Raw genomic sequence first — 8,178 nt, 5'->3', positions numbered from 1 at the left:
CAGGGGACTCAGGGTCTGCCCTGGCTCGAGACCCCTGGCCCCTTCACAGTCCCAGCTCCTGTCTGTGCAGTGGTGTAGGGATCACCCACCTCTGGGCTCTGGTCACGTGGGTGAAACAAAAGTAAAACCCCTGCTCTGCCACCGTGATTCTGGGAACTTCCCCCTTGTGCCCTTTCCTCTGGTTGCAGAGGCAGGCAGCCCAGGGGACGTCCAGCCCCCACGCCCAGCCCCACCCATATTCCTTCCTGGGGTGGCCTCACCTCGCCAGGCCTCAGTGACTCCTCTGTCCCCTGGGGATGGACTCCCACCTGGGTCTGGGTTGTTGGGAGGATGTGAGGGACAGCAGGCTGCACCGGCCCCGTGGACTGGCCTGGGTCGCGTTTGGCTGAAGTGCAGCCAGCCGGCTTCTTCCCCAGGCACTGGTCGGTGACCCTGAAGACAGTCCCTTTTCTTTTGCCTCTGCCTGTGGTGGCCCGGGAAGAGGGAGCTCTGCGGTGGCGGCTGGCTTCCCAGTGTGCGTGAGGAGCTGAGCAACCGGCCTGGGAGCCAGGCGCCAGGAAGGATTGGGACCCCCAGGGTCGAGCTGCCTCGTGCTGGGAGACTCCCTGGGTCCCTGGAGGGCCCCCTGCTGTGGGCTGACTAACTGGGCCTGTGGCAGCCTGACTGGCCTGGGCGTCCTGGGCTGTTCATGGGCGCCTGGGGCGGGAGGGTGGGGCCTCTTCCGGCTCTGGCCTCCAGGGTTCACACTGAAAGCTGCGGAACAAATTGCTGAGAGGCAGGACAACAGGCTGAGTACCCGCAGGTCCCTGCAGGCTGCGGACAGCTAGACACGGACGCGGCTTTCTCCACTGTGGTCTGGGTAGCCCCCTGGGACTTTTGGACCTCGGTTGCAGTTCCTGTTCTACCACAGCCTCTGTGCAGATCACCGCAGTGGACGGTAGAGTTGGGGCCACTACGTCGTGGCCACCTTGAGCCTGAGAAGCTGGCCGTGCTCTGGACCCCCTGTCCTGCTTCTAGACCTTGCTTCAAGACGGTCCGGATGGTCCCAGCGCTCCACAGCCTTCCCACACACTGTGGGGTGGAGGGAGACCGAGACAGTCTCTGCAGAGGAGGAAAGAGGGAGGCCGGAGCTCCAGAAGCCACGCGTGTCGGGGGCATGCATCTGCCTGGGAAGGACGTCGCAGACACTTGTGCACAGTCCACACCTCGGGGATGGTCACGTGGGAAGGAAACCGGAACCACCCGAATGTAGCTGCTGTTTATTGAGCACCTACTATTGCACCAGCTCCTTCAGGGGGCTTCCTTCTCCCCCACTCCTTGCAGCACACATGTGGGGGGGGGGTCCTTCTCACCCCCGTTTTAGAGAGGATAAAGGGGAGATGGGCGACTCCTGGTCCCAGGACAGAGGCTGGTGAGGAAGGGAGCCAGTATTAGAAGACAGGTCTGTCTCCAGAGCAGTAGCTCTGCACAGCTGAAAGAAGAAGAATAAAATAAAAGCCAATGGTTCCCCAGGGCAGAGAAGTCACAGAGAAGAAAGGGGACTGGCCCCAAGTGGAACAAGGTGTGAGACTCCTGTTCCAGGAGGTATGCGAGACCTGTGGACACCACCCCAGGGATGAGCGCTGTCCTCGGGGGCCCATAGAAGCTCCTGAGAAGGGGCAGCTTTTCGGGGCCCTCTGAGTGCCTGCTGTATACAGTGGAAGTCAAGGAGCCAGTGTGGGAAGCTTGCGGTGCATCCAGCTGGACTCCATACCGGGCAGATTCCACATCCCCAGGCCTCAGCTTCCCCACCAGCAAGACTGGGCGGGGGGGGGGGGGGGGGGGGGAGGATGTCATGCCCCCAGGGCAGATCAGGGGACAGCGGAGCTTGCAGAGAGGCAGCCCTGGCCAGGAGCGACCAGAGCAGGTGCCAGCCCCGGTGACACTGCTGTCATGGGCCCTGGGAGAGCTCCCCCTCCCCAAGCCCAGCTTCCTCCACACACAGGGAAGCAGATCTGGCCTTGCAGGGCCCTGGGGGTGCACTCAGAGGTGGTCAGGATGCAGTGGGCACGGGCCTGGGTCCTGGGGACTGGGGTGCCCCCACGTGATTTCTCTTGGCCAGCTCCTGAGGACCTGGACTCTTTAACCTCCCAGACCCGGGATGCTCCCTCCGGAGCTGAGGATCCAAGCAGCCTGCTGGACAGAGCTCTCCCAACCCGCCCAGCACAGCCCTCCACCTTCACCGCCCGTCCCAGGGGGGCCCTCTGGTCGCACGTTACTGCCCCCCCTTTGTATGCTGCTTCCCAGGCCACCCCAGAGAGGGCCCTGACGCGGGGCCACAGAGCTCTTCCCCCAGGAGCACGAGGGGGGTCCCCTCTCGGCAGCTCAGCCACAGCCCCCCCAGGAGTGTCAGAGGCGGGGGCTGTGTGTGTGGCTCGTCCCGTGGGTGTTCTGGGGACCACAGAGCTGGCTCTCCAGGGGTTGGCTGCCGGGGCTTCGGCTGGAGAAGGGCTGGTGGGTGGTCTGGGCTGGAACGTGCCCCTTCTCAGCCTGAGCAGACCGCCGCCTGTCCAGCTCCCCCCCCCATCAGGCACGACGATGACACCTACGCAGGTTACTGCTGGACAGAGGCAGAGGAAAACTTCATTTAAAGGGTTTGCAGGATGTGGAAATAGAAGCCCTGGGCCTGCCGTGCAGAGCAGTCAGAGACGTGCAGCGCGGGCAAATCCTGAGTCGGAAAGCGGCTCGCCAGGAGCAGGGCTGGGGACGGCGGGGAGCGCTGTCCAGTGGGCACGGGGTTTTATTTGGGTAATGAAAATATTTTGGAACCAGATAGAGATGGCAGTGACATGCCCTGCAAATATAGTAAATACCACCAGGGGCAGGAGGGGCAGAAGCCCGCCCTGGACACTTCATATAAACGGGATTGTTCAGCAGTGTCCTCTGGAGTGGCCTGAAGTTCGTGTCTGAGGTTCCTGCACGAGTCCCGCTCCACTGCGTTAAATAGGTGAATAACAGTCCCCTGTAAGGGACGCTGACTGGTGGGGGTTGTGCTGCTGAATTGTACTTGTTAAACACAAAGTCACCTGACGTGCCGGACACGAGGGAGTGGGACAGCTGACCTCAGGTCTCCTCCAGTTGCTCACTGGGGACAAGTCACGGCCTGTCTTAGCCAGCTTCCTCGTCACACAATGAAGAGAAAAGGGCACCTGCAGGTTGGTGGGAAATAAAAAGTGATGATGTATACAGAAGGCACTGGACATGGGGCTGTGTACAGAAGGTGCTCAATAGCTACAAGCCATCCTTATGGACACAGCAAGCGTGGCTCACAGGGTGACCAAAGGCACAGCCTTCCAGTTCCACTGGGGGCACTTTGTCCAGCCCCTGGGCTTCTCTGCCCTCTGTGGCACGCTGGTTTGTTGACACCTGTTATGGGCCAGGTTGTCATTATGTGCCTAAATAGCTCAGGTAGACACCACAATAACAGAGAGGCAAATGGAGTGCAGCCTACTGCAAGGGACGGGGCAGTAAGGGTGGGAGGATGAGACTGGGGGACCATCTGGCCATATCAGAACACAGGAAAAGCCAGTGCAAAGGCCCTGAGGTGGGAAACCACGGGGCATTTCCCTGTAACTGCACGGTGAGCCCTGTGTGCTGAGGTTAGGAGAGGGGCAGGGACATCCCACGGGCTCCCTGAGCTGGTGGAGGGGTCTGGATTCTGGCCCAGGTGCAGGGGGAGGTGTGGAGGGGCTGATGGAGTTGACTCCACTGTTAGGATCTTGCTGGCTGTGGTGGGAGGAGGACTGGACGGCAGCGGGCACACAAGGGAGCCACGGGCCCAGGGTGGAGGCTGTGGCTGGTCCAGGTGGGGAAGGTGTGGTGACAGTAGAGCTGGACACTGGGACACGCTGCACCTTGAAGGTGGAGGCAATGGCTCCTGCTAATGGAGAAGACGGGGGCCAAGGGGGGCCAGGGGCCCCGGGATGAGAAAGATTTCCAGGTGTTTTGTTTAACCACAGGTGAATGCGGGGTCGTCAAGGCCCGGCTGGAGTTGGGGAGGCGCTGGTCAGCAGAAGAGCGCCTGGGGCCGGGGGACGTTCAGGATGCTGGACACCATGGTGGGCGCACGCCCCATTCTGCAGGATCCAGCAGGAAGATAGGTCCACGCGGGTGTCACCACCACAGGGAGGCCATGCAGGAGGAAGGGCAGCTCCGGGGGTGGGGACACAGAGTAGGAAGGGCCAAGAGAAGGCTGAACCTCAGAAGGAGGAAGCCACGGCTGTGCCCCGCGCAGGGCTGAGTGCCGAGCTTGACTGGCGCTGGGGGACGTGGAGGCACTGAAGCACAGCCCAGGGCAGGAGGATGCGGGCAGGAAGCAGGCCCTGAGCTGCCCAGCGTGGTCTGCCCCTAGGGGTGGTCCCCAGAGGGGGACGCGGGACCCCATCTCATGGCTTGGAAGCACTATCCCTGGATAGGTAGGGGTCCAAGGAGGTCTCCAGAGGACAGCAGGGGACCTCGCCTTGACCCTTGCGCAGGCGGGAAAGCTGGAAGTCTTCCCTCCAGGGCAGCGCAGGCCATCTGGACGGGAGGCGGCCTTGGGGGTCTTGGGCTGGTCTTTAAAGGGGACCTTGTCAGTGGGGAGCCTGAGAGGTGCAGGGGTGGGGGCGCGAGCCCAGGGTGGGTCCCGTGGTCTGGTTCCTCCAGGAGCCCTGGGCGGACGGCCCCGTCAGGAGAGGGTGTTCGGAACGTGCCCCGTCACAAGGCTCTGGGAACAAGGTTCCCTCGGCTTTATTCAGTCTGCAGAAAACACGAGGGCCAGCTGCGGTGCCCGGGCGCTCGTCAGCTGGACTCCAGCTCCAGGACTGAGATCCCGCTCTGTTCCTGTGCCTCCTTCCTGCCTCAGGGCCCACTGGGGAAGAGCCACTGGGAGCAGCCGAGAGGGAGGACTAAAGTGGAGGCCGTGGCCACCGGGAGGACGGAGGGGAGGACTGGGGTACCAGGCCCTGCAGATGCCTCGATCCTCCAGCTTCTGTCCTGGGCCAGGTTCCCAGCAGAGGGCGGGGACAGAGGTGAGTGTGAAACTGTCCATGGGGGGACAAAGGAGGCGAGGGCTGCGGGCCAGTGGAGGGCCGGGGCGGCTGGGCTGGTGGCCATGCCACTGCGCGAGCCCAGCACCAGGGTGAGCTGTTGGCTGGCGAGGCTCTTCCCCACCGGGCAGGGTTTTCTCAGATTTGAGTTGTGGAGGTGGAGGTGCATCTGGGACCTGAACCTTGCAGACACCGGAGGCAGGTGCTGGACGCTCCCTGCCATGACGCGTCCTGACCACACTCTTCCCATCCACGCTCCTCTAGGACTGAGGGCTCTGGCCCCAGGCAGCACCAGCATGGCGCTGTCCTCTTACCAGGTTTAAAATGCCTGCTCATCTGGCAGAGAAGGTGGCCCTTGGGAGGTGCTCCCAGCGGCCCCTGGGGGGGTGCTCCCAGCGGCCCCTGGGGGGGTGCTCCCAGCGGCCCCTGGGGGGGTGCTCCCAGCTCCCCACTGCTTTCACAGATGTCGGAGTGAGTCATTTCCTCACGAGCACATTAGCTGTTCGTCTTTTCTCCTCCTGTGGACTGTCCCTTTGTGGCATGTTTAAATAGTCTTGGAGAAAACCTCAGGGAGTCAAGGGTCCCCAAAACTATCAGGAGCGACTCCCGGAGCCAGCTTGTCCAGAGCGGTTCATGACTCTGAGGGTTGCAAAGTCACCAGCTGGAAAACGGAACCAGGCTGCAGCACTGTGTGTGCGTCCCTTTTGTTGGTGGTTTTGCTTTCTGTTTTGTTTTGTTTTTAATAAACTGCACATTTTAAAGCTTATGTAAAGTGGGAAGCTCCCGGAAGCCGTCCCTCCTTCTCACATGCACACAGACTCACGCTCTGACGACAGGGAAGGAGTATGTGCAGAGTTTTGTCCCCACAGAGCTTTTCCGATGGCTTTTATTAATTATTGAGTGATCTGATAAATAATTCATGACTTTCTGCTAGTGACGGCATCATCAAAATCTCATTGAGTAGAAGCCAAGCCAACACACAGTTCTCTTGATGCAGGAGGAATCCCTACTGTATTTCCACATGCATTTGAATGAGGTTGTGAGTGTGTGTGTGTGTGTGTGTGTGTGTGTGTGTGTGTGTGCAGGCACAGCCCTGGGTGTGTGCTGGGTGTGGGAGCCACGTGGGAGCAAGTATGTGAGCACTTGTGTGCATAGGCACACGGAGCATGTCACGGGAGGCGTGAGTGTGGGTGTGTGGGCTGTGAAGGTCTTTCTCTGGAGACTTTATTTTCTGCACTTTGCTGTAATCTCCTTGGTCTCGAGCTGGGAACAGTAGTTCTTTTTTTCATTATCTGTTTAGATGCTTCTTAATAAAAAAAAAAAGTCCAGATTTTGAATAGAAAAAAATTAAGTAAAAAATACACGTCCTTTGGGGAGCAGTGAGGGACAGGGCGGGGAGGATGGGAAAAAGAACAGGAACTTCATTTCTATCACAAAACTTTCACCAGCTCCCCCAGTGGGGCTGCTTAGGGCCCAGCACACAGATTAGTTACTGGGCAAAATCACTGATGAATATAAACAATAGAGGCCAAAGTTTCTATGAAAAGGAAACCGGGCAGGCCACCACAGGGTTTCTGGTCTGACCACTCAGCTTGCTTGTTCCTTAGGCTCAGTCTCCTCCTATGGAAAATGGGACAAAATGGGACGCTATCAACTCTCAGGCAAAGGAAATAACACAGATGATGATAAGAACCACATGGCCTAATCCAGCCAGCCATGATGATAGTTAATTCACATGTGTCCATCCCCAGGGGCAGCTGCTGGGCATTCTCCAGGCCCCTGGAGCCACAGATGAGAGTCTAGTTGTGAAGTCAGCTACTAAGAAACAAGCGTTAAAATCTGCCATGAATGTGTCCTCTTCTCATTCAGTTCTGATACTCTTTGCTTCCTGCACTTTGAAGTCTGCTAGTATCACACATAACACACATGTCACACTAGGTCTTACTGTTGAATAGAAGAACCTCTTCATTACTGTGAAATGTCCTTCCTTTTCTGTAATACTAGGCTTTGTTCTAACATTTGCTTCCTTTAATATTAACACAATTACATCTCAGCCTTACTTTGCAGCAATATTCATGTGGTATATCTTTTCCCATCCTTTTATTTTTAACCTATTTGCATATTTACAGTTAAGTGCACAGGATTTTAATAGACAGCATATAGAAGTGTGGTTGGTCTTGCTGTTTTATCCAGTCTGGTAATCTCTGCTTTTTAACTGGAAGAGTTAGTCCATTTACATTTAGTGTAATTATTATTGTGGTTCTGTGTAAGCCCATTGTCTTGCAATTTTGCAATTTTCTTCTCTGTCTTGGGTTTTCTACCTTTTTTTTTCTTTTGTCCTGCTTCCTTTTGCACTAACTTAATTTTTAGCATTCTACTTTATTTTCTCTATTGCACTTGAAGCTATACTGCTTTCTGTTATTTTTTGCTGATTGTTCTAGGAACTCTAATATTCATCATTAACTTATCATAGTCTGCTTAAAGTCAATTTTGTACCACATCATGTATCATTTTTCACATTGTCAAATTTGAGAACATTGCAAGAGTATAATTACATTTACCTTTTTGTCCTTTGTGATGTTATTGTTGTATTTTTCTCCTCTATATACCATAAACCTGATGTTATAATCATATTATTTTTTGCTTCAAATTGTCATTTGCTTTTCAAAGAAATCAAGAGATGAAATTTAATCTTTTATATTTATCAGTAGCTCTAACATTTCTGGGTTTAGCATTCTTACTTTCAGATCTGAATTTCCCTCTACTGTCATTTACATTTAACCTGAAGAATTTCCTTAAACATTTCTTGAAATGCAGACCAAGAGTAGACAAATTTTCCCAGCTTTCATATCTGATGTCTTAGTCAGCTAATTTGCTGCTGTAACCAAAACACTTAACAAGAACAATTAAAGGATGAAAAGCTTATTTGGGGGCTTACAGTTTCAGAAGGTCTCAGTCCATAGATGGCTGACTTCATTGCTCTGGGCCCAAGGTTAGGTAGAACATCATAGTGGAAGTGTGTGGTGAAGGAAAGCAGCTGGGAACATGGTACTAGGCAGGAGAAGGGAAAGGAGAGGGAGAGGGAGGGGGAGGGAGAGGGGGAAGGATAGGG

Source organism: Ictidomys tridecemlineatus, chromosome 5 (assembly GCF_052094955.1).
Source record: "Ictidomys tridecemlineatus isolate mIctTri1 chromosome 5, mIctTri1.hap1, whole genome shotgun sequence".
Lineage (NCBI taxonomy): Eukaryota > Metazoa > Chordata > Mammalia > Rodentia > Sciuridae > Ictidomys > Ictidomys tridecemlineatus.
Note: the sequence above shows the minus strand (reverse complement) of the source record.